Source organism: Chrysemys picta, chromosome 9 (assembly GCF_011386835.1).
Source record: "Chrysemys picta bellii isolate R12L10 chromosome 9, ASM1138683v2, whole genome shotgun sequence".
NCBI classification, from domain to species: Eukaryota; Metazoa; Chordata; order Testudines; family Emydidae; genus Chrysemys; species Chrysemys picta.
In genome coordinates this window covers 20,449,013-20,475,913 of record NC_088799.1, presented here as the reverse complement: position 1 = coordinate 20,475,913, position 26,901 = coordinate 20,449,013, and the positions used below count along the sequence as shown (strand labels likewise).

Below are 26,901 nucleotides of genomic sequence, written 5' to 3'. Positions count from 1 at the left end.
CACATCTGGATTTCAACTACCTTGAGTTTTGTGACATGGAGGGATAAAGATTAGCCCTTAAATATGATATCTGACACTTGGTTTTCGGGTCCATCCTCTTGTTGAGGATGCATTTGCTCTTAGAAATGCTTTGCATTGTTGGGTAGAGTTCAGTATCACTCAATTTGCTTAAGAGGCACTTTGATGTGACAAATCTGATGGGTGTGTGTCACCCTAAATATCACAAAATATGTTCAAAACAGGTCTGTAAACTAAATGCCACTGATGTTTTATAGGAGATTCAACTCTCCCAAAAGAAAAAAGGCAAGGGTACAAGACAAACATATAGTCATTAGGAAATTGGGAAATTCAACCATTAGCTGCGACTAAAAGTTGGATTTTTTCTTATGCAAAGTCCAAAAGGAGCTTGTTGAAGAAGACACAGATTGAAAGAAAAGTCCTGCAGGGCTAAAGACAATGAAGAGAGCGGTGAGAAATAGTTCATCTGAATGAAGATGAAGCCTGTAATGATGCCAAGGTCAGGACAGTCTTGTTTTGCTGCTGTGTAAATGCTGGTCACGCCTAGAGTCAGCTTTAACTTTTGCACCCAGCATCACTAATGTTTTGGAGAACAGGATGCACGAACAACCACCTCTGACACTCCAAAACCGATGCAATACTGAAATGCACAAAAAATATGAATGGGGAATGTAAATGAGACTGGTATATATAATCCCTCCTTAGAACTCTCCTTTGCCATGATTCCTACAAAAAACTTGACAACAGTTAGGTCACTGGTGTGCAGAGACCATCCCCCATCATGCTGACCAATATTGTCTCATTGTTTCCTTGTACTCCCTCATCGGTCTGTCTGGATCCATCTGTTGTCTCTTGTCTTATACTGAGAGTGAAGGTTTGACATGGGCTGTCATTTGGTTCTGTGTTTCTACAATGGAGTCTGGTCCATGACTGGGGTTCCTTGGTGCTGCTCCCCTTCTCTGTTCTCTCCCCAGAAGGTGGCACTTCATGGAAACGTCGGGGTAAGCCCTTGGACTTTATTTTGTTACACTCTCTCCAGTAAACCAGCACGGCAAGAAGGAGGATGTTATTTCTTATTAAAGAAACTTTGATGTGACAGTTTCAGCAAAGAGAACACTATTGTAATCCTTTAGCTTTGGTGAGGTATTGCAGCAAGCCAAGTTCATGCAAGCTGTCATAGTGGCATGCTAATGACAGGCAAAGTTTCCCCCTAAAGTTATATTTATCCAAAGGTTGGCAGATTTTATACCAAATACCACTTTGGTTGTTTCTAGTGAACATGAGGCCTTTGAGTTAGCTAACAAGAAGTAAACACAGTCACCTGCTGCAAATTGTTAGGCATCTGATGAAGAAATAATTGAGAGTTTGTTAAATGCAGGCAGATCTCTTTTTTTGCTTTCATTTAAATCCAGTGCAAAATCCTGAGCTGAGATAACATGGTGCAGATTTTGGTGACTTAATTTTTTCCATGCTTCTCAGTCAAGCAGACTGTTGTCATGGGTGATCTTCAGGGAACCTCAGAGCCTTTACAGGACAAGAGCAATTTACTGAATTTTGCTTATATTGGCTAACCAATTTCATTATTTTGTCCACTGGCTTTGCAGTGTACTTTGGTCTTCCAAGCCTGGGAGCATAGCCACCTCCTGCTTGAGCTGGCTGGCCGTTGAAAGCCAGCTGGCATTATCACTACATTACGTTCCAGGCCTCCCAACCATCTACCTCTAGAGCTAAGTAGCATCAAGAAACATCATCTATGCTCTTTCAAAGATCCCTTCCACCATAATATCCAAGATGAGCTATATATCGTCACGGTGCCTCAGTAATCATGGAATGCAACCACTTCTGTTGGAGCCAGCCAGCCAGCTTCACTATTAAGGAAGGGAAGCAGGCTAAAAGGCTTTGAAGTTTTTGCTACAAATTTGCAGGACCCCAAAGCCCTGCTTCAAAGTCTGCAAGGCTGGCTCCCCATGATTTTATCAAACCCCAGTTTCCCAAAGGTTTCCCCTTTGAAGAATGGGTGCAGGACAGCGGTTGTTTTATAGAAAGTACAGAGATGCTGATGGGCATGTTTCTTCAGATTTAATATTAGTATAAATATGTTGAAAGTGAACACTGGTTACATCAAAAAAGGAAATATAGAAATCTTCTTTGAGTGATTCCCACTTATAATTTGCTTTCAACAAAGTATTGCATTATGAAAAGGGGAGAGGTCAGGGATCTGGTTTTATTTTATTTAGATTGTATTGATATTAGCACTAGGCACAGGGAAAAATCAATGTATTTTGTTTAACCTGATTAAAGCTGGAGAGCAGAGTTGTATTTGTGTGTAAGAAAGTGAAGTAAGAATGGTCTTTCCTGATAGAAATCAATTCAAAGCTGTAACTCGGAAACAATTTGGGGAGAGAGTTTTGTTTAGATTCTCATTAGTTGAAGCTGATTGAGTTTGCAAAATAAAACTATACCTTACTTCAGTGATAGATGAATTGCTCATTAAGGACTTGGTCCAAAGCCCATTGAAGTCAACTGGAGTCTTTTTACTGACTTCAGTGGACTTTGGATCAGACACTAAGGGTCAGTTTTTGGCTGCCATAGGGCCTGATGAAAGGACCAATAAAGTCCATGAGTGTCTGTCATAGATAAGATGGGCTAGTGAGTGAGAGAGACCCCTTCCCTTGCACCTTTTCCCACACTGGAGGCAGCCATACTTGATTCTCTGTGGGTCTTGAGTGTAGGGGAAAGTAATGATCAAAGCTCCAGTTTGTGGGAAGTCTATCTGATTTTTAACATTTTGGTTTTAAGGCATAGGGACCAAATTCTGTCCTGACTTAAACCCCACACAGTCCCATTGAGGTTGTATGGTGCGGGGGATGTCAGAGCACAATTTCAACCTATTTTGGAAGTAAGCAGTTTTACTATGGCCTGAGGAAAAGACTCTCTTAAAAGTATAGGAAACTGTAAACCAAGAGTTTCATCATAAATTACTGCAGGTGAATGAAAACTCTCTGCAGGAATACCAGATACGTTGAAATTAATTAGATTGAAATAGACAAGCTAGGAGGAGAGCATAACTTAAATAATAAAAGCTTCCAGACAATGAACAAGCTAGCATTTAAAAAAATATATATCTTTTTTTTTAAAATTTACTGCTATGGCGGAGATAACAAAATAAAATAGCTTTAGAAAACACCAACAAAAGAGCAACTAGCATTAATATAAAGAGAATTTTACATGACATTTGAAACCCCAAGAAGAACATACAATTCACTTCCCAGTTAGAGCTGATATAATTAGACTCCTCTATGTCCCTTCCTTCCCAAAAGAAACATAATGAAAAATACGAATGATACAGCTCAGTAAAGAATACTGTAAGAAAAAAATTGCAAAGGCAAAACTGATTTGCTGTCCACCAATTTAAGTGTTAGATCTTCAAGACCAGGCAGAATTTTCTTGCCATTAATAGCCCTGAGGAAGACCACAGAGAATGTTTTCTTTGTAAAATAAATAAATAGACCACATTTGATTCTCCATGCGTTGGTTTATTATTTGAGGAACAAACACACACAATTGTTTTCATTAGATAATGAAAGCATACAAACCCAAGCAAACTGCCTATCCTATGAAACATGTTCTTAATTAGGTGGTGAGTCTTTCCATTGAGTTCACTGGGAATTGGGTCAAACAAATAATACCACCTAGCTCTTGTGTGGCACTTTATATCAGTAGATATTAAAGCCCTTTATAAAGGACATCAGTAATATCATACTAGTTTTACAAATGGAGAAACTGAGGCACAGAGGTGTAAAGTGACTTATCCAAGGTCACCCAGCAAGCCAGAGGCAGAGCTGGATATAGAAATGTGGTCTCCTGAATACAAGTCCAGTACTGTATCCACTTTACCATACTACCTACCAAATGTTTTAGCTGCAATCCAATAATTGTATCTGAGCATGCAGATAGAAATCCCTGTCAACAAATAGATTAAATTCAAAAACAGCAATAACTCTTCATAATTACATACAATATACTTTAGAGATGATCACCAATTTTCTGACAGAATGATTTTCTGTCAGAAAATGCAGTTTCCTTGAAATTGAAACTTTCTAGGGAATCTGCCAATTTTAATGAAATTTCATTTAGAAAAAAAAATGAAGCATTTCTTATAAGGTTGAATCATTCCGTTTTGACCTTGTCAGAATGGAACTTTTTGATTTTTGTTTTAAAGTTTACTTTATATTATTTTAAAAATTATAAAATAACATGAAATGTAAAAAGTTGCAATCGGAATGAAACTTTTTTTAAAATTTTGTCTCACAGGATTTTTTTTTTTTAAATTGATGTAATCTGGAATGAAAACAAATCTTGAAACTTTGGAATTTTCAGCAGAATGGAAATGCTGAGTTTTAACCAGTTTTGCTCTGCTTCCATTTGTTTAGAAACTGTTAACGTAGCAAAAATAATGGCTTCAGATATTGACATCAATTAGGGGAGAGCCTGAGCTGAAATTATAGATGCTAACCAACCTGAATTTTGGAATTATTTAGATCCAGGTATGAACTTGGGCCCATTTCTAGAATGAATACGTTGGAAATACTTCAGATCAGAAGTGAAATACTCTGACCACAGTGTGTTTGTATCAGATTTTTCACAATTTGTACATCTGTGTAACTCCATTGACCTCAGTAGTGTTACTGCTGACTTACCCCAGTGTAAGTGAGAAGAGTGTAAAACCTTGTATGTGCTATGTTGGTCCAAATAAGAATAAGCCAGTACACAAGCCATCCATGTAATTTTCATTCCCAGTTAGATCTAAAATGGGCCAGTATGTATTTTTTAGTTCAGGCATGACCACAATCTCCTAAAAACAGCCCAAGTGGCCTTCCAAATTAGACCATATGTGCAATTGACTAGCTTTTGGTACCCTGTTTCCCCGAAAATAAGACAGTGTCTTATATTAATTTTTGCTCCCAAAGATGCGCTAGGTCTTATTTTCAGGGGATGTCTTATTTTTCAGAAATGAAAAATGCCTTATTATCGGTGGATGCCTTATTATCGGGGAGGTCTTATTATCGGGGGGATGCCTTATATTACAACGAGAGGCAAAACTGTAAGTAGGCCTTATTTTCGGAGGATGTCTTATTTTCGGGGAAACAGGGTAGTTTCCTGGAGTGACCCCTAAAAAATATTGGAAGTGAGCTCACATGGCAACTACTTGTTCTCAGTCACCTTCTGCTCTGTGTTGGCTAAATATTCAACATATTTCTAGGACTTACTCCTGGGTCAATAAGAATCGTACAGAACACTCAAAAAGGCCAATAAATATGCCAGTTGGTGAATACAGATGTTTATTTGGTGCACAAAGTTATTTAATTTGGTGACAGTGAATTACATTGGATTTACATTTCATTAGATTGATTTGGTGAACCACAATTAATTGTGTGGACCTAAAGCCCTAATGCTTTCAGAAAAAATGTGTGTAAGAAATCTATGATTAAGTGTGCAAACAAACTGGGCAAACACAAGTATGCACTTTTTAAAAAAAATACATGCAGCTGCAAACATATTTTTATGAAAATCTTGGCCAAAATAACTCACCTTTGTAAAATAGACTTGCTCACACTATATAACACAGTCTCTGGGTGCAGCTCCCTTGAAGGATTTGAAAGAATTTACTGGGGCCAATTAGATGCTACAAAAACCACTTCCGACGTGTTAGGCTCAGTTATAATTTATTTGGCAATACTTAAGTTCAGTTTAGAAATTAGACCTGTCTTTTTAAAATGCTACTGCTTCTTCTGCAGTGGCACTTTAAGATGGTCCTCCTTTGATGTTGTGTCAAAGCAGCATTGAATCAGGAGAAAGTTTGAAGTTGCAACTCTAAACAGCCTCAGTGTGTTATATAAAAATTGTTCTGAGGTCTGAACCTCCTATTGTGGTACCCTGGAGCATTCAGTCATTCTCAATGAATCTCTTTTAATAATTTCTCACTAGTCCCTGTTGTTACTGAAAGCAAGAACATCTCAAGGCAATATCAGAATAGAAGTTTGGACTAGATGCAGGAGAAGGGCCTATTTGAAAGTTTAATATTAAAGTAAAACAATCCACATGTGAAATTACTAGGGAAATGGAGAGGGAAGCTTATATATTTCATCTGAGATTACAGGTGTTAGTTCACTAGAGTTTGAAATTCTGTCAAGTAGGTCACTATATCTTTGAGCCGAAGAACTTGTACAGTAGAGTAAATACATTTGTGGGTTTGCATGCACACACCATCCCTTCAAATGTCCCATAGGTCTATTATTCTCTCTTTAAAATATTTCTATTAATTTTCTTTCTGTACCTCTGATGAGGCCAAGCTCAGAGTCTGCTGGATGTATCTGCCATTAAATCATTTCTTGCATGGGATAAAACTCTGGTAGGATAATTTCTTAATAAATAAAGATAATTTCCCATTTATAAAATGAACTGCATCAAAATGCTATACAACCAGTGAATAGGCATCAGTACCTATGTTTTTTTTCACATTGGAAACCAATACTGGAAGCCTGCTGTTTTTCAGGAGATGACACTTCATTGAGCAGTTCCCTGTGTTGTCTGATTTTTTAGAAGTTAATATTATAATTGAGGCTTGCCAATTGATGTGACCAGAAGATAGTAAGGTTCTTGTCCTGGAATCCGGTTACACAGAATTAAATGTAGTGGATTCAATATCTTGTAAGGACCCTTGGAGTGTATGGCGAGAACACTCATGCTGAGGACAAAATACAGCCTTAGAGACTTTTATTAAAATAAATGAAAAGCTATCAAAGCTCCAAAGCATAGAACCAAAAAAGAATAATACAGTTTTGGAGGTATATGTGGTATCATTCTTTACAAAAGCTTCCTAGAATAACATACTCACACCCTTTCTTGGTAACCTGATGGTAAGAGACAAAGGATCAGCCTCGCCCCTGGCACATCAAATGGGTCCAATGATCCAGGTTCCTCAATGCTCTTGAGATTGATAGTGAATAATAGAGCTGAAGGGTCAAATGCTAAGTTAACAATAAACAGCTTAGAGACCCAAAAGCTAAAGAAGATGGAAAAAGCTGTTTCCACATGGTGGTTTGCCCTCTTATTGGGCCTCAACACGTGAATATTCATGCTAATACCCAACCTTTCATGCCCAAATCAAACCTTCTCACCCACATAATATTAGGGTACACTTATTCTATAGGTTAGCTTATTCATACATATTAATGCCAACTAGCTCATTTTCAAACTTGTTATTTCTTGCCCAAACTAGTTTGATTGATTGTTACTTCCAAGTTTCTGCGGTGTACCCTGTGCTTACTGTTAAGTCTGACTTCCTTAAGTAAATATGTGTAATTCCCCAAAATCTAAAAGGGTAACCATTAGGCCATTCATCTGGGCCAAAGGTCACAAGCCTACTTTATCATACTTAGGCTAACTTGCTTAAGCTAATCATACAGGATACATGCCTGTAGGTTCCTTGCATTACAGCCAAACTTAATAAAGTAATCTAATTTAAAAATACAAGCCAAATATAATAAAGCAAACTAGTAAATAAAGGCAGAATATAATAAAGCAAGCCAGCAGATTGGGCTACACCCGGTGACTCTGGACAAACAAGAAACAAATCAGGAACAAATCATTCGCCAGTAACTTCTTTTTCCTTTGAGGATTTTGTTGATGATAAAAAACGTACAGTATATATAGGAACAGGGCTCTCAAAGCTACGTGAAAATTAACTTTCCTTTTTGTGAATATTCTTTTTTATATATAAATTTGAGTTATATTCCAGTTTCCAATTGGCTAGTATCTTACAACAGTACCTGTTGAGATGCAATATATAAAAAATGCTTGACAATTGCTAGGATAATCTTAGCCTACTATTTTGTGGGATTATAAAAGGAATTTTACACAGTGTTGAAATGGATGTGGTCTGTAATTCAGGACATTCACTGTGAAACTGAGACAGAAACTGAATATAGCCCCAGTAGAACCTTGTGACCAGATTAGACGATATGTTTCAGCAGAGAGAAACAGTTTTATTTCAGAGGAGCTGGAAATATAACAGTGGAAAAAAACCTGGTCCAAAGCTTTAAAATATTCCCAGGGTAAATAATGCTAGTGATTACAGGTTGGGGGGACAGAAGAGGAGAGCAGGCTTTCATTTATCATTGTGATTGTAATTACCAGAATGCATTAATGGAAAAATTCATGGCTGGAAGGGCATTTATGTGGGAAGCACAGCAGTCCTTGTGCCCACAGTGGGCCTTTTAATCAAGCAAAATGTAATGCCTTCTGCTGTCTGAGGTAACATGAGTCCAAATGAGGAAAAGTTAACTCTCTGTGTGGAAACTTGGATGGGGAGCCAGGTGATAAACTCAGCTCTGCAAGAGCTGGCAACTAAATGCACCCCTTTCCCTAGCTCTAGTCGGTGGGATCAGATGCAGCCCAGAATGGGCAGAGAGAGGGAATAACAAAAATGGAGGCCAGCGATCCATTTGTATCTGGGATGCCAACCCTGCATGGAAAAACTCTGCTCAGTGTTCCCCTTTGTCCACCATACCATTTACAGGAGTATGACTAAGTCATGCTCCATTGGCTGACAGCCCATTGTTGCTGGGTTTTTTTTGTTTTTTGTTTTTAATTGGCACTGAACAAAACAATCCATTATTTGCCCTATTTGAAAGGGACTATAGTTACAGTGAGAGAGTCTCCACCTGGCAGAATTTAAAAGGCAAAAGGAATATCACATATGTGGAAAATGTAGTTTTATTCTCTAGATGATGGATTTTTAATCTCCACCAGTGGCCTGAGCAACTTTTTTATTTTTTTGTTCAGAATTAAGTGTGGGAATATCCCTGGACAAGTCATCTGTATGGAGTGAACCCCAAACCTTTGGATCATGAGTTGCTTGGTCTGAAAATCCTGACCCTATTCAATTTAATGGGAGTTTTGCCAGTGCTGTGAATGGGGCCAAAATTCTACCCCAGGTTGTTTAGTTTAGGAACAATCTCTGTAAGTAGACTAGCAACTAGAGGGAGAAGAATGTTTATAAGAAAACAAAATGCCCTTTCACTGGCTGAACTGCACCGTATTCTCTTGTATAGTTCAATTGAAACCAATGTGTATATTCATGCTGCAGAAGGCCAAGTCTACCCAATGTATTTACTAAACACTGAAAGTCCATGTTAAAACCCATGTCAGCTCTTGCCTTAGTGTGTGTTGATTTTTTGAAGTGAAGGTGAGTCCTAGGATTTAGATTAGTTCCTGAATCATGACAGCCTGGCTCCTAAGGAGAAAAAAGACACAGGATCTTGTCAAAAGCCTTGCAAACGCTTCACAGATAGCAGCAAGGTGCCTGGCAATGAAATACATGACTCCAAGGAATCATGGCAACAGTACTAGATAAATCTTTTAATTAAGAATTTCACATATCAGTTGTAATTATTTCCAATTAGCACTAATGAAATAAGGATAGTACAAACAAGCAATATAATGTGGTTGATAAGAGTTGTTTAATTAATATGAACGGTATGGCCAATACTAATTGATTTATGGTTTGGCGATTTTTATTTATTTATTTATTTATTTTTAAAGAATCTTGATGTAGGAAGAAGTAAACTCCTTTTAATTTCGTGAGAGGTTTTTATTTTGTTCTGTCAGAAAACTTTCAACCAGCTCTAAGTACAGCCTTTATTATCTAAACTCCCTTTTATCCAAGAACACTGTCGCACAATATCTGCACTGTAAGTTCCCTTAATTACTTTGAAAATTCCATCAGTTCTCTGAAATAATTCAATGACTATTCTCCATTACATTTGAATGATGGAAGATGTATTCTTTACTGTACTAATAATCACATTATGATCCACAATCATGGATTTTATGTTATGTATAGTAGGCTAAAATTTTGCCCTGACGTACACGCATAATTCCCACCATCATGAATGGAAGAAAGGTCTATCCTATTGCTATTTTTCTATGTTCTGTACTTTATAGGATAATTCCGAAATATTGTAAAAGAATGTACTACTATGAAAATGCAATTAAATTTGACTTTCACTTTGTTGTTTTGAAGCTTGAACTTTTTTTTTTTTTTTTTTTCGGAATGCAGTTTGGTGTTCTACATCACGCAAATTCCCAATTTACACTCAACTATGCTATTATAGTCTAATGTATTCAGGCTCCTTGTTTAAATATGCTTTTTTATTAAAACAACTTGATTGTTGTGAGCATGGAAGGGCTAAATCAATGTTGACAGCATGTGTTAACAAAACTTCAGCTATTGGTAAGCACAGTAATTAATTTCCAATCAGCAACTACAGCAGGCAAAGAAAAGGATGTTTTGAGGTGAAGCAGTACCCTTTGAATTTAACCTAGCATAGGAAAATGTTGGCCATTAATGAATTTAAGGGATTTGAGGATTCACAGCACTTCAAGAATCAGGCTGTGAGTGATTTTGCCCAAGGTCATAGTCAATGGTAAACCTAGAAATAGAACCCAAGTCTCCTGATTCCCAGTCTAGTGCCCTATCTCCAAAGTTAGGGCTATATTGTAATCGTAGTGTGTGATGCAGCTTGAGCAGTTATACTCAAGTCAGCTTTAATCTAGCAAACTCAGGTTCCAGAGCTATGGAACTGCACCAAAGTGTGCTTCATTGTGGGCCAGCTCCAGGAGTAATTACCCAGATCTAGGTGGGCTTGTACAATCTTCACTGAAGTGCACACTGCTGTAGTCTGCTCAAGCTGTAATCACACCCTCTGATTGCAGTATAGGCATAACCCATATACTGTGCGTCCCTGGCTACATCTAAAGATGTAAACTCTTTTAAGATTGGGAAATAACCCAGCAATAATAATAAATAATTGGAAAATAACCTTGCAATCTGTGGGTACAGGAGTAAGAACAACCCTCCATGCATTTTGGAGCTCAGATCAACCATCACGAGGGATTCTGGTTCTGGAACACAAAATGGCTGTCAGATATGCAGAGGTATAGAAGCTTACTCCTTTCCATAGCCCTGGCTGGCGCTACTGTCTGGTGCATAGGGTTTATGAAGCCATGGCTCTGCCTTCCATCCTTTCCCTTTGATGCACTGTGCCCTGCATTCCAAGAGAATAGGAAGGAGCAATTTGGATATATGGGATGCAAAGATGCGTTGGAGGAGGGGAGAAAGTGTCTTGATGCATTCCAGTCATCATGGCATGCCTATGTAAAGGCCATAAAATCTCTATCCCTGAGTTCAAAGAAAATTTTATCCAGTAGTTTCATGTAAGAAATTAGGCCATTACATTCTCTGTGAATATCTAAGCTTTATAAAATAGATCTAAAATTCCAGTGCTTTTCACCAGCCAGGGAATTTATTACTGCCCTCATATGCATATGAGCAGACTTCCAATGAAAGGTGCACAGAAGGTTTCATGGTTTTTGTTGTTGACATTGTTGTCTGAAGTTTTTCAATAGGATTGAAGGGCCACCATTCAAAAAAAAAATGAAATGCTTTGATTACATTAATTCTACAACCTTTAGGGAGAATCACAAGTGGAATGAGTTAGAGCCATGCATTATTCCAACTGTTGCTAATCAGCTTTTCATTCCCATACAAAAAAGAATAGTAGAAATATTGCAAGAATAATAGAAACAAAATAATCCTTCTAGGCAAAAATCTTGCTGGTCACACCCTTCCTGCCAATAGAGAGAATTCTATAGTTATGTGCAACACCAAAATTATCAGCTTCCAGTAAACACTGACATCTCCAATTTAAACTTTGTGGCAAATTTTGGACCAGATTCTTTCCTTAGTTACATGGGTATAAATCTGGAGTAACACTATTGAGTTCAGTAGCATAACTGAGAGTAGCATTTGTTTTTATTAGTGACATAAACTATGCAGTCTGATTATGTCTGTACTTTAGATAATGAATCTTATTTAAAATATTGATAAAATCTAAGAATGAGAAATTTATCAGGCCCCCAGTAACAACATTCTGTATCAATGACAGTTAGCCTATAGTCATTAACATAAGCTAAAATGAACATATTGACATTTATTTAAAGAGGGTACTTCACTTCACACATACAGAGATGATTCTTGAAAAAATGAAATTCCCTGAAGGGGGTGACTGACAGATTTTATGAGTTCATGCAGGGAAATCAAGGAAATTTGCAATACAATACATTGCTTCCTACAAAGAGGGGCTTTGCCAAGCCTGAACAATCTCTCACAAAACAATGAAGTTTTCAATCACTGTCTTGGGATACTATGTTCTTTCAGCACTTTTAAAGTTATACATGCACAAAAGTTACTGTGTGTGTGTGTGTGTGTGTGTGTGTGTGTGTGTGTGTGTGTGTGTATGTGTGTGTGTATATATATATATATATATATATATATATATATATATATATATATATATATATATATAAGTTTTAGAGCAAGAAAGAGAAATACTTGAATTTATTTTCTAAATTAATACACACACACACATACATATGAGAATGTATATTCTTGGTAGGATTGAACAAATGTCACAAAAATTCCCCATTCATACTTTAAAATGAATTTGCTTTAGCTGTGTTTATGGTTAGTTTGTGTTCATTTTGTATGAACAGTGGAATGAGTGATTTTTCACTGCTATGAATTTTTGCGGAAAGAATAGCACATACATCTTGTGTGGATCTTCTGCACAGTGGTGAATTTCACTCTCAAATCATGTCCGAGTATATGGAAAGTAAATCTTAAATTAGCAGGGGCAAATGCTCTTTAAAAGTGCATCTATAGTCATCCAATCAAAGAACAGAAACTCCCTCCAAGGAACTGACCACTTCCATTAACAAGCAAAACTTAGAGAATTAACACTCTCAGAAAGCTGTCTGTGCTTATGTGATGGTGTTTGCGGTACAATCCAGACCAGTAAGGGGTTGTCACTGCCTGCGGAGTGCCTCACAATGCCTCACTGCTATAGCTCCCAATCTAGGACACTCATAACTAGCCTACAAGCATGCAGTTCACACCCTGGTGTCTGTGTGCTTAAACAGTCCTGGTTCAGCCTCTCTGACCCCAGCAGTCTGTCTACAGCCCCACTCCAGCTTCCACCAGCTTTGGTTACAAGCAGCAACACACTCCCAGTTCAGAATTTCCTCAAAACCATGTGCTCTGCAATGTTCGATCCTCATCTGGATAGTTCAGAGAAATAATATGGTTCTAAAGAAACAAAAACACCTCACAACATATTAATTGGGGTAAATATACCCTTCCATTTAAACATATCACTGAGTTGGTTTATAGTAAGAATAAAACAAATGCATTAATAGAAGACATAGGTTAAGTGATACCACGTAAAAGGAATAAAGTTAGAAAGGGTTACGAGTAAAGCAAAAGTGAAAACACATATCTCAAAGTCTAAAACTTGCAGTTATCTAGTAAGATGCAGGCTTTAAAATGTTTCTCTCGCCTGTATTCAGTTCCCAGAGACTTCAACCCCCTTGGTGAAAGGACCCATCTTTCTCAGCTTGCAAGAGCTCTTGCCTCTTGTTTCTGTCTATTGATGGAAGCCAAAGATGGATTTGGTATTCGCTTATATTGTCCAAAGTTCAATGACTTTGTTTCAAGAGACAGAATGACCTCACGCTGGTCTTCCCTTCCGATGGGCTTTCCACCTCCCTTTATGTAAATGGGGATTTCATTGTTTTGATTCCACCATACTTAATTTACATAGGACACAGGTAGCTGTGAATGATTCATAACATTAAATAGCTGCCTTCTCTCCTACCAGGGCAGGAAAGTGTTTCTCCCTATTTGACCACAGACTTTAAAACATAGTATCATTAAGCTTATATACCCCTATATTTCCTAATATTGTGTTAAAACAAACATTTCACAATGATGATAATCACCAGAGTGTCATTGGCTTTTAGACGAGACGGCAATGTGTACACTTTTAGAATACAGTAATATTGTATATAATCAGTTGATTCAATTGCGTATCACTTGAGGTTCAATCAGCCCTCTCCAACTTCCATATTCATAGATCAGTAAACCTTTGCAATGTATTATATGAAAAAGTAAAAAACTGACCGTTCTTCTCTGTCCTGCTGGGTGTAGATACCTTTCTGTCTTCTCCTCAACTTGATAGTATGATGTTTGTCTCCACCCCTTGTTAGCTTGATGGGTCTGTTTATGTGATATGTTAATACATTCTCATTGTCTTTCAAAGGACTTTGGAAGTAAATCCCAGGTTGGAAAAACCTATTCCTTTGTCTTGGGAAGACCTGTTTATCAAATCCTCCCAATATACCTGGTTTACACACACTTTAGTCATAATTCCAGTTTATATTCATAACTCTTAATACCTACCGTGTACTTACATCATGCAAGAATATTAATGATCAATGAGTTATTAGTTTTCAAATGGCAGCTCCCAAGGCATACTTTATACAAAGATTGTTACAATAGCATATAGGGTGTGAATACAGGGGTTCTTAGTATCTCAGTTTAGTCCATAGAATTGGGAGAAAACATCACAAATACATTATGGGAAACCATAATCCGATCACGATATTCCATGAGCAGAAAAAAGGTTGTATTTGTCATACACAATTTTGGTTGAAAATTATTCCTTTATTTTAGTTCTCACCTACCACAACTGTGTGCAATATTATGTCCTATATAAGAACCAATAATCAATGATGACTGAAGATGCAGTAAATATTGGCACTGATACAGTGTTAATACTTTCATCAATATCAATTACTTCTCGATAATACAGAAGGAAAAGCATGTTACCAGCATATTAGAGAATCTGTTCAGAGAAGAATTAATTAAGAGGAGCATATTTTTATCCCTCTACAGCTTTCAAAAATATAACTAATCAAACTAAGGCAAATTCCAAGAAGTGCAATATATCACGGACTTCAATGTAAGCTTTGAGTGCTCAGCACTTATCAATATTAGGCCCTGGCACAACATCTTAAATCATTTCATTACTAAAATTCTTATTTTTTTTTAAATGAGGGAAAAATTAAATTATAATAAAAATGTGTATTTTCTATCTCTGTGTTAAGTGAATAGTGTATAGATATTGTCATCATAAGCCATGATGTATGACAGGGGGTCAGCAACCTACGGCACGCGTGCCAAACATGGCATGCGAGCCAATTTTGAGTTGCACGCTGCCTGCTCACTGAGAGGAGGAGGAGGAGGGGGCAGAGGGGCCGGAAAGCGCCACGCTGGGAGAAGAAGCGGGGGAGGGAGGAAGCTTGGCTGCGGCAGGACCAAGCTTCTGCCTCCTGCCCCAGCAGGGGAGAGCGGTGGGGGGAGTCCCGGCCCCTCTGCCCCTCCTCCTCCCTCTCCCTGCCCGTGATGGCCCTTGCGAGGGGGAGGGGGAAGAGCGGCAGCGTGCACACAGCTCCGTAGAGCAGGTAGAGAGAGGTAGGGACGGGCCTGGGGGAAGGGGGTGGAACAGGGCATATCCCTCCCAGCCCCCTGCCATGAGCCGCTCAGGGCAGTGGGCTGGGAGCACCCCCACGAGCCGAGCACCCCAGCCTTCTGCCCTGCATGCCCCGCAGCCCTCTGCCCTGACCTCGAGTCGCCTCCAACACCCAGCCTTCTGCCCTGCACGCCCCACACACCCTCCAGCCCTCTGCCCTGACTTCCCCCCAACACCCAGCCTTCTACCCTGCACCTCCACACACATCCCAGCCCTCTGCCCTGCACCCCCACAGCCCTCTGCCCTGACCTCGAGTCGCCTCCAACACCCAGCCTTCTGCCCTGCACCCCCCACAGCCCTCCCAGCCCTCTGCCCTGACTTCCCCCCAACACCCAGCCTTCTGCCCTGCACCTCCACACACATCCCAGCCCTCTGCCCTGCACCTCCACACCCCCCACAGCCCTCTGACCTGACCTCGAGTCGCCCCATTCAGCCCACTGCAGGCCTAGGTGAACAGAACCCCAGGCTGGAAGCGGGCTGAGCAGGCTGGCTGCGTAAGCTCAGCATTTTAATTTAATTTTAAATGAAGCTTCTTAAACATTTTGAAAACCTTGTTTACTTTACATACAACAATAGTTTAGTTATATAATATAGACTTATAGCGAGAGACCTTCTAAAAAACGTTAACATGTATTACCGGCACGCGAAACCTTAAATTAAAGAGAATAAATGAAGACTCGGCACACCACTTCTGAAAGGTTGCCTATTCCTGATGTATGCTATTCTCTGAGGTTTAATGGATTAATATGGAATAAGAAGACCTTTGTACAATTCAAGGAGCAGAATTAACTACAATTTTATTAAACTGCACACATTTCTAAGACAGATTGTTACAGTTAGCTGGCAAATTGCTGAGCCTAAAATAAAATATGTAAGAAGCAACAGAATACCAGATATTGAGTATTCTCCGTGATTAGTTTGTCTCTACTAGTAAACCTGTTTTTTTTTTTTTCAAAGCTGCTCTGCAGTTGGAATGGGTTAAGCCTGCTGCTTCCAGTCATTCAAGCATCCAGTTGAAATTATGATGCATAACATTAAATCTCATTGTGTTAGGTGATATCGATCTTATATTAAATCACATGATGTGTTGTGAAAAAAATTGATTTGCACCTTACTTGGTTTCATATCTTTAGGGGCCTATTCTGTTGACATATAACTGCATCTACAATTCTCCATTACACTAACAGATTTTTCACAACTCACAAAATACTCAATGTACCAATATAAGAGAACTGATTCCCACTTTGAACATTGCTAAAAGTGTTGCACTTTCTGGGCCCCTCCAAGATACAGATTTACATAGATGAAATATGACTAGAAACTAGAGTACTATGCATTGGTGTTGAATTGGTTTTACTGCTTTTTAATTTGTTACAATTTACAACTTTTCCTCTAGATTTTATTAAGGTTTCTTTCTGGATAGAGGCATAAACCAGTGTTGGGAAAGGCACACAAGTGATATTAAAAGTTAGGTATTGTCATGTCACTCAGTCTCCACAGTGGTAGAATAAGTAGTTTCAGGTATTTGAGTCAGTTAGCAGAGAAAATACCCAATTAAACCAAGAAGTTTTAGTTTCAGTGTAACAAATTTAGCAAGAAGTGAAGGGCTGATATCTTACAAGCAGAGCTGGGAGAATAACAGATGTTTCTGGTTCCCTGACAATTCTGAAAAACTGGAGGAAAAAAAAGTTAGTTTTGGTTTGAACTGAAAAAAAATTCAAAAATGTTTGGCAAATAAAAAAAAAGTTGAAAAAAATCATTTTGAGTCAAGCAAAATGTTTTTTTGTTTTGATTTCAACCATTTAAAAATGCTTGATCAATAAAATTAAAGAAATTTTTGAAATGAAAAGTTGTTTTGAAATGACAAAACATTTTGTTTTGACATCTTTGAAATGAAACAATGTTTTAATTTTTTTCTGAATGTGTTTCAGGTTTCTTTACCAAAACAGCTTGGCCAACACAAATTCATGAAAGGTTCTCGTGTTGCTGAACCTGCATTTTTTTTTTGCCAGAAATATTCATATAAAATTTTACCCAGATCTACTTATAAGTATATGTGAAGTTTTGTATGCACAAAGTACCTAATACAACTGCTAGTTGGAGATTTGGTCATACACATACCTTTCAGAACGTATAAACCAGGCTTGCATGCATTCTTGGAAAATGGGGTTTTGAAAAGTTCTTAGCATTGGTCTGTCTGCTCCCATGTGAGTTTTGGGTATCGCTACATACAAACATGGGATGTGATTGCAGCTTGTTTCAGAGTAACAGCCGTGTTAGTCTGTATCCGCAAAAAGAGGAACAGGAGTACTTGTGGCACCTTAGAGACTAACAAATTTATTAGAGCATAAGAGAGACTGCAGAGCTAGAACTGATATGCAAACTAGACACAATCAACTCCGGTTTGAATAAGGACTGGGAATGGCTGAGCCATTACAAACATTGACTCTATCTCCCCTTGTAAGTACTCTCACACTTCTTATCACACTGTCTGTACTCGGCTAGCTTGATTATCACTTCAAAAGTTTTTTTTTTTTTTCTCTTAATTAATTGGCCTCTCAGAGTTGGTAAGACAACTCCCACCTGTTTATGCTCTCTGTATGTGTGTATATATATCTCCTCAATATATGTTCCATTCTATATGCATCCGAAGAAGTGGGCTGTAGTCCACGAAAGCTTATGCTCTAATAAATTTGTTAGTCTCTAAAGTGCCACAAGTACTCCTGTTCCTCTTATTGCAGCTTGTGTACACGTACCCAAGTTAGGTTTAATCTAGAAAGGTTGTGTATGAGTAGCAGTGAAGCCATGACATTTCATGCTTCTACATGGGCTAGCTGCATGAGTAATTACCCAGAATTCCAGGCAGGCTTGATCAACTGTGCTGAAGTGCATGCTTCTGTACCTGTATGTCTACACAAGCTGCATTTGTACCATGCTATTGGAGTTTAGACATACCCTTCAGCAGGAAGAGAATTAGATCGACGATCCCACCCTGGGTGATAGTCCATACAATTTACTTCTACAAATGTAGGCCCTTAATATTTTATAGACAATGTTGGCAATGTTACCAATGCTTTTTTCAATTTGTGACTGTAATATTCTGAAGTTAAGCTGAGTTATAAATAGGTCTGTCAAGCGATTAAAAAAAATAATCACGATTAATTGCACTGTTAACCAGTAATAGAACACCATTTATTTAAATATTTTGATGTTTTCTATGTTCTCAAATATATTGATTTCTATTACAACACAGTATACAAAGTGCACTGTGCTCACTTTAGATTTATTTTTTATTACAAGTATTTGCACTGTAAAAAAACAAAAGAAATAGTATTTTTCCATTCACCTAATACAACTACAGTACTGCAATCTCTTTATTATGAAAGTTGAACTTATAAATGTAGAATTATGTACAAAAATACCTGCATTCAACAATAAAACAATGTAAAATTTTAGAGCCTGCAAGTCCATTCAGTCCTACTTCTTGTTCAGTCAATGGCTCAAACAAGTTTGTTTACATTTGCAGGAGATAATGCTGACCGCTTCTTGTTTACAATGTCACCTGAAAATGAGAACAGGCATTTTCATTGCATTGTTGTAGCCAGTGTTGCAAGATATTTGTGTGCCAGATGCACTAAAGATTTATATGCCCCTTCATGCTTCAACCACAATTACAGGGGACATGTGTCCATGCTGATGATGGATTCTGCCTGATAACAATCCAAAGCAGTGCAGACCGATGCATGTTCATTTTCATTGTCTGAGTCAGATACCACCAGCAGAAGGTTGATTTTCTTTTTTGGTGGTTCGGGTTCTGTAGTTTCTGCATCAGGTGTTGCTCTTTTAAGACTTCTGAAAACATGCTCCACACCTCGTCCCTCTCAGATTTTGGAAGGCACTTCAGATTCTTAAATCTTGGGTCGAGTGCTGTAGCTATCTTTAGAAATTTCACATTGGTCCCTTCTTTGTGTTTTCTTAAATCTGCAGTGAAAGTGTTCTTAAAATGAACAACATGTGCTGGGTCATCAGCCGAGACTGCTGTAACATGAAATATATGGCAGAATGCAGGTAAAACAGAGCAGGGGACATACAATTCTCCCTCAAGGAGTTTAGTCACAAATTTAATTAACGCATTATATTTTTTAACAAGCGTCATCAGCATGGAAGTATGTCCTCTGGAATGGTGGCCGAAGCATGAAGGGGCATATGAATGTTTAGCATATCTGGCATGTAAATACCTTGGAATGCTGGCCATGCAAATGCTTGTTCTCACTTTGTGGTGACATTGTAAATAAGTAGAGGGCAGTATTATCTCCTGCAAATGTAAACAAACTTGTTTGTCTTAGAGATTGGCTGAACAAGAAGTAGGACTGAATGGACTTGTAGGCTCTGAAGTTTTACATTGTTTTGTTTTTGAGTGCACTTATGTAAAAAAAAAAATCTACATTTGTAAGTTGCACTTTCATGACAAAGAGATTGCACTACAGTACTTGTATGAGGTGAATTGAAAAATACTGTTTCTTTTATCATTTTTACAGTGCAAATATTTGTAATAAAAATAATATATGGTTTGTTTCAGTTACAGCACATATTAATATACATATGAAAATGTAGAAAAACATCCAACATATTTAATAAATTTCAATTAGTATTCTATTGTTTAATAGTGCAATTAAAACTGTGATTAACCACATTATTTTTTTGAATTAATTGTGTGAGTTAATGGCAATTAATTGTCAGCCCTAGTTATATATATCATCATATTGTGCCAAATTATGCTAGCAGTAGTGCAGTCAGAATGGCAGAAAATTTGGTCCATTGTGTCAGCTTTGGGAAAGTCAGGTTCTGCTTTCACATAGGAAGAGGAAGTACTTCTTTAACTATGCTCCTCTGGGAAGGGACTATCTTCCTCTGTTTGGAAAGCAGCTAGCGCTAGTTTTGTTTTTTAATGACATTAGCACCTGCTTGTGGTGCAAGGAGTTAAGAAATTTGCTAAGTGGAAATATATGCAGCTACCTCTGTACCCTGGATTGTTAACAAAAATGGTTAATTAAAGAAAACATTTGAATATTTTCAGTGAATAGTTATTTTGATTGCATTGTCCAATATTTGCAAAATATTCACCAAATGTTGAATTAATGTGCCTAGTATTCACAGACTGATTTTACCTTTATGGAAATGTCTAGTGATGAAACCCTTGAGTGTTCTATCGGAACATAATAGAGTAGAAATTACTCCAATGACAATCTTTCTGAAGGTTACACAGTTGTAGCCATGTTGGTTCCAGGATATTAGAGAGGTGGGTGAAATAATATCTTTTACTGCACCAATTTCAGCTGCTGAGAGAGACAAGCTTTCGAGTCACACAGAGCTCTACAGGTCTGGGAAAGGTACTCCGACGTCACGGCTAAATGCCAGGTGGAACAGATTGTTTAGCATCAGTAGAGTTAGTGCATGTTCTAAGAGACCATTCAAGGTAGAGTGGCTCCTTAACACCTCTGCATAGGATGTGGCCCCTTAACACTTCTACCTTGAGTGATCCTTTAGAATATGCACTATTTCTACTGATGCTAAACAATCCGTTCTACTTTGCATTTAGCTGTGATGCTTGGAGTACCTTTCCTAGAACAGAAGAAGAGCTCTGTGTGGCTCGAAAGCTTGTCACTCCAATCTTGAAGGGTGTACAGTCTCGAACTGACTTCACTCAGCATCTGGAAGGATTGGGACCATATATGGCTGCGTATCTAAAATCAGGATTAAGCTCCTTTAGAGTGAAGAACTATCAGAGTACTTAAAATACCTAATACTAGTAAAAGACCCACAAACCATCAAAGGAAGGAATAAAGAAAAAATAAGGACCCTACATTATAAGGAGATTGATATAATGAATTCATCTAATAAAGGAAACCTGCTGTGAAGTGCCCTAGAAAGATTATTAAGAGTAAAAACCAAAAGACAACATCCCTTTTAAGAATCAAATTTATGACACTCAATGGATTGCAAAATTGTGAAGAATAAAAGAGAAATGAAGAGAAGAAAATCAGAACACAATGATTATGGCTCATTTAAATCAAACAAAAAAAATTATTTTTTCAGGAGAAACAGTCAGTATTTTGTGGTGTGTGTCAGGCAGAATATTCACTGAATTTAAACCCTAACGGGTATACTGTTAGCCTGATGACACAGCTAAAGGAAAACAAAAGAATAAAAGAAAGAAAGAAAATCAGATGGACAAAGCACTATACCAAGACAAACTTGTAAGGTTGTTTACTGAGACAATAGTCAAATTTAGGAATTCCAGAGTTTTAAATAATATATTATGAGTACATATAACATTTGTAATGAGATGCACTAAATTTACTGTTTGAGTAATCTAATTTATAGTTTTGTCCAGAGAAAGAGGATTATGTTATTCTTTTGACTTAATTTCACATATCTTTCATATTTCTTTTGGATAGATTACTAGTTTTATGAGTCTAAAAAGCAAATGCAATTAATCTTCCAACATCTTTTTATAAAGAGGAATATTTCAGTAATGGACAGTTCTAGCAAATGTGATCAAGTAACAGTCAAAGGAAATACCTTTAAATATGCTTACTGTGGGTCATAACTTCTTTCCCTCCTTGAAAGCATGCTAACATCACTCTCCGAGGCTTGGTCTCCCCATTTCAGATTGTAGATTCCTCTAGCAATTACCCATTTGCCAACATTCACCAGCTCAGAATAAATGAGTACAAAATTCTGTAGTGGATTGGAAACTGGAACGTCATCTTCAATCATGAAAGCTGTTGAATCATGCTTATTTCTTTTCAAATGTTGCAAAGCCATTTCCTACATTTTTGCTAGGTATGTATCAGAAATTGTGTTGATGGAATTTTGATATTCATAGCCCCTCTTCAATCCAGCAATTGATAAATGTCTGTTAAAAGAAGCACTCTTTAATAAATCATATATACTAGAGAAAGATCAAGGACAAATGGACTGAGCCAAACACTGGGAATCAGGAAATCTTAGTTGTGCCATTGACTTGCTTTGTGAATTAGCCAAGTCATCTTCTCTGTACCTCAGTTTCAACATCGGTAAAATGGAGATTACTACTTCCCAAATGTGTTGTGTTGCGTAATTAGTTAAGATGTGTACAGCCCTTTTGTAAAATGTCAAGTATAAAAGTGTAAAATATTACGATGTATAACCTTTGCCTTATAGCTTTTATCTCTGAGATTGAGACAGGAGAGCGAGAGATGCAGCAATAAATTGTTTGTTTAAAGTAACAGTATATATTACTCAGGTTTTTTCCCCTGGTGAAATAACTGTGATTGATTTTTCTCTACCTGCTTCTCCAAAGTCAAAACAAACAAACAAATGAAACCAAATCACCCCCTCTGTCTACTACCAAGCTACCTAGAAATACGTCCATGTGCCACATACAGTATGCCCAGACTGCTAATGGTTCACCTACAAAATATGCTACATAATGTTTTTAGATTTACAGTGCTTTGGGAGGAATTTGTTAGAGACAATCCATATTGACTTCAAGGGAGCTATAACAGCTGAGAATCTACTCCCTTGGTTTCCATCTTCAGGTTATATTTCTGAGCCAGCAAATGGCTGTTTCATAACTTTAGGGTACCAGGCTTACTGGGTTATTTTATTTTCTGCAGTTGCTCTGTTAGTGTATACCACGTATTCCAAGACCAATCAAATGTTTCAATGTTTATCTACTCCTAAGGAAATGGGGGCTTGTTATGAGGCTTCATAATACATCTCAACTAGCACTCATTTCAGACAATGTACTGTTAGAACTGATTCACAGACATAAAAATGCCAATACTTTCTCTCTCCATAATTCTGACTGTTGTTCCTGAGGTAGATGACTGAGATTCATTATATTAGGCAGCAGTACATTAGGTCATTCTGATAATCATACTTCTTATTGAGATAGCTGAATGGTTTGAGCATTGACCTGCTAAATGCAGGGTTCTGAGTTTAATCCTTGAGAGGGCCATTTGGGGATTTAGTTGGGGATTGGTCCTACTTTGACCGGGGGTTGGACTAGATGACCTCCTGATGTCCCTTCCAACCCCGATATTCTGTGATTCTAGATGTGCAAACCAAGGAGCTAATGGTATTTAAAATATCAATCAATTCCTTTATTTAAATGAATATTTTATTAGAGAGTGCACAAATATAACTGTTGTTGCATGCACATGTTCTTAAACTGCATTCTCATTTACACAGGGCCAGCAGTGGTTGAACCAAGAATGAATTGAACCAAACCTTTGATCCAACTTTGAACCAAGACTCTGAGGTTTGAAAGATTTTATTTTCCTTTGCTTGCACCTTTCATCATGTATTGGGCCAGATTCTCAGGTGGTGTATATTGGCATGTCTCCTCCATTGAAGTCAGTGAAGTTATACCAACTGCAAAACAGGCCCTTTGTGATTAGTCAGGATGGGAAGCGGAAATATAAAAATGACCTGAGAGAAAGAAGACTAAATCCTGAATGATGCTGAGCACCTGGAACCTTAACTGGCTTTAAGGCAATATGAGTGGATGCTCACCACTTCTCAGGATTTAGTCCACGTATAAGTTAAGATATGGAAGCTGAATCTAACAATAAAATCATAGGACTGGAAGAGACCTCGAGAGGTCATCTTGTCCAGTCCCTGCACTCATAGTAGGACTAAATATAATTTCATTTACCACAATTTTGAACTGGTTTAATTCACTAGCTTCAATAGACTTGGGGCTTGTCTACACTTACAACGCTGCCGTGGCACAATGCGCCGCTGTAGCACTTACTGAAATCGCTACCTTCGCCGACCAGAGAACTTCTGAGAGGTGGTAGCTATGTTGATGGGAGAAGCCCTCCCATGGACATAGCCCTGTCTGCACTGGGATTTAGGTGTAGGTATAACTGCGTTGCTCAGAGGTGTGAGTGACATAGTTATAGCAACACAAGTTTGTAATGTAGACAAGGCTTATTTAGTCTCAGATGAGAGCCCAGAATTGGCTAGTATTGTTTACAAAAAGGTTAGGGCCAAACATTCTCACTCAATGTTTACACTGCCATTTAAATCAATGGGAATTAAAGGGAAGAGTTGCAGAGTAGAGTCTCTGGGAACCAGAGTTTGGAGGGAAGGGGAAAGAAGGGCAGAGAATGCTGGAATTGGCACAGAGGGCTCTTTGCCTCTTATGGCCCCTACAGTATTTGGGCCTGAACCCTTTAGAAAAATTGTGAGAAAATCTGCAAGGGAAATCTCAAAATGTTTTCTTCCTATGCTTCTTCCCGTTTCCATCTCCCGCATACAAATTTACATTCCCACAAGAGGGGAAGTTTTCAGTCCAAGAAAAGACATCAGGATTTGGCCCATAGATAAAATAGAGGTGGGTTGAAATCAAAATCCTACTACCACTAACCTTTGTGAGGGCTGATGTGCCCACTAATTGCCTGGCAGACAAGGAACCAGGTGTTTCATACTCAAATGGATTACCTGGAAATGATTGCCAAGGGCAGGGCAAAACGATGTGTCATTACTATTCATCACTCTGACTTTACGATGGAGAAAAACAAGAGCAGGATGCAGTGTAAAAAGTGAGCAATTGTGGACACAGGCACACACAGAACATAGTTCATTTATTGATCTTTCTCTACAGCAGACTCTTGGTTTGAGCCAAGCCCAGTACATTCCCTCTCCCTTTACACTATCAGATCCTTTGCCCTACTTCACAATAGTGCATGGAATTGTTTCAGCTAGGTATAGTTTTATTAAGAAAATGTTATCAGTTAAAAAGTATACTACATCCTTGAATGACTTATTGATTCAAAAGGTTACTGCACAATAGATTCCTACCAATACAGGCCATTAGAAAACCCAAATCCTAAGTTTCAACCTTCAAGTTTTAACAGAATATTTGGCAAACCACATTGTATAAGTGCCATAGTTCTTTCAGTATGGTGTAATAATGGATAGAGTGTGGGGAGAAAGTCTCAGGAGACTTGGGTTCTGGTTCTGGCTCATTGCATGACCTTGTGTAATTCATCCAGCTGCTCTCTGCTTTGGTTTCTCCATCCGCACAACAGCAGATAACCCATTTTCATCTAAATTAAGCACTTTGCCATCTTTGGTTGAAAAATGGTATGTAAGTGCAGAGTATTATGATTTTGAGCTCTTAAATTGGTTTTCATCTTGGCATATTCAGATCTGGATCATTCACTTTGTCTGGTAGCATGCAGTGACAAAGGCAGCAGCTTTTTGGGTTCCAAGTAGCAATACAGGGACAACCTGTTTTTAAACAGCGCTGGCACTTGATATCATGCTGTAAAGCTACCTCCCACATTAGCCCTTAATAAACATTTTGCCATGCTATATGCTGATGGCAAATTCACTCTGTAGCTGAACTCTGTATTAACACATTGCTATAGATGTACACAAGAAAGAATGCTAACATTATACTAAGTTAAAAGCAGAGATGATATTAATTGGTGCTAAAGTACACAAGAACTAGGAAATTGAGGGTTAAAAGTTAGTGCAGGAGTGAAAAAAGTAAAGCATCTGCAAGTCTTTTTATTAATTTGGTTCCACTGAGTGGAATTATTCTGAAGTTCAAGTGGAAGTTTTATATCTTCTCAGAGAAAGAAGGGTAGTAAAATATATTGTAAAATGTAATCATCATGAGAGTTGGCAATACAAACTATTCATCAATCAAAATTAAATTTAGAAATAATGCAAAACAAAATACTCAAGACTAGATGTCAGTCACACTGAAATTAATGGGCATTTTTCCCACTGACTTCAACTGGGCTGGCATTTAGCCCATGGTCATTCAACCCAGATGATTTGGGTGGTCAAATGTTACAGTGCCAATATTCCCCTAACTTGACAGTAGATTCATGCAGAAAAACACATACAAAACCAACCAACCAAAACATTTTTGTTTACTTTCAGTATTGGAGAGATTGTAGGATTTTCCATGGATTTGTTACTGAAATGAAATTGCAACTTTATTTTTCATTTTTACTATGAATAGTGTGAGCTTTATCTCTTTTAAACATAATCCTACAACTTGGGGTGAAGGAACAAGGGAAATGTCCTTATCACCTCTCTTCCCTTTAAAAAATATTAAAGAGCTTTGCATGCTTTCAATAAGTTGGTGTTTAGTTACTTATTTTTCTGTCTGCAGTTCACTGTCCTGCACATGCATTTAGAGTAAAGTCAAGAAGTAAGGCAGCTCAGAAACTAAGCAATAGGATTTCTGAAGTCAGATGCAGAGTCCTGCTAACTTTTCAAAACATAAGACATTTTCCTGAGAATTACACTGTAAGGTGTGTGTGTGTGTGTGTGTGTGTGTGTGTGTGTGTGTGTGTGTGTGTGTAATATATAACGT

The 26,901-nt window shown here is 37.9% G+C and overlaps 1 long non-coding RNA gene across 2 annotated transcripts in view; it reads left to right on the top strand.

Annotated features, from left to right (window-relative positions):
• The window catches only part of LOC135973483 (uncharacterized), a 119,918-nt gene that overhangs the window by 82,446 nt on the left and 10,571 nt on the right, over positions 1-26,901 (top strand). For both annotated transcript variants that reach the window (XR_010590339.1, XR_010590338.1), the window contains exon 3: positions 23,751-23,820. This is a non-coding gene — a long non-coding RNA (uncharacterized LOC135973483). The remainder of the gene's footprint in view (positions 1-23,750; positions 23,821-26,901) is intronic.